This window comes from Chrysochloris asiatica, unplaced genomic scaffold, assembly GCF_000296735.1.
Source record: "Chrysochloris asiatica unplaced genomic scaffold, ChrAsi1.0 scaffold00064, whole genome shotgun sequence".
In the NCBI taxonomy this organism is placed as follows: Eukaryota; Metazoa; Chordata; class Mammalia; order Afrosoricida; family Chrysochloridae; genus Chrysochloris; species Chrysochloris asiatica.
In genome coordinates, this window is record NW_006408582.1 from 34,268 (window position 1) to 35,304 (window position 1,037).

Genomic DNA, 1,037 nt, shown 5'->3' on the forward strand with positions numbered 1-1,037 from the left:
TGTCTTCCAAATTTCTTGGCACAAATGAATGAACACTTCCAGTGCTGTATCAGTTTGTTGAAAGTTTCCATTTTTATTCCATCAATTCCTAGAATCTCATTTTTTACCAGTACTTTCATTGTAACTTGGACTTCTTCCTTCAGTACTATCAGTTCTTGACCATATGCTACCTCTTGAAATGGCTGGACATCAACCATTTCTTGTCTTTTCTTTTCTTTTTGTAAGTTTTTATTGTGAATTGAGTGATAGTTTACATGGGAGAACATCAGAACAGTGTGGTTACACTCAGTGCCCAGTCTAACACATAAGAACCCCAGGTTCGACCCATGCACAGATGAACTGACTCAGCTCAGCTCCTGGGAGCTACATTCATCTTATTGTATTTCATTTCATTGCAATGATTACAATCCCCTCCATACATCATCAATCATCATTCAACAGCATTTGCTTCCATTCCCTCTGTTGTTGTTTTTTGTTGTTTTTTAGATGTACACCAAAGAACTCAGGAATATATAGCCATTCAAACAACCCCTCTCCCTCCCTGAGTCCAGAATCTTATAGTAGTCAATCGAACTGCCGTTTTTGTTTTTTATTTTTCCTGCTGGTCTTTCTTTCAAGAAGTATCTTCTGTTCTTCTATCCTCTCCTGACTGGTTTGCTTGTCCTTTCAAATGGAAATTTTCCACCTCATAAGATTCTCGATGGGGATCATCAACAATTTCTTTTTGATATAGTGATTCTGTGTATACCTTTCATTTTCTTTTTATGCTTTCTGCATCATTCATATTTTGTGCATAGAATCCTTCAATATTGCAAGTTGAGGCTTGAAATTTTTTCATTTCTTTCAGTTTAAGAAATGCTGAAAATATTCTTTCTTTTTGGTTTTCTAATTCCAGGTCTTTGGACATTTCATTACATTACTTGACTTTGTCTTCTTGAGATGCCCTTTTAAATTTTTAGTGCATCTGTTTGATTTTCTCATTTCTTCCATTTACTTAGCATGTCTATGGAGAGAGCAAGTTTCCGAGTCTCTTCTTA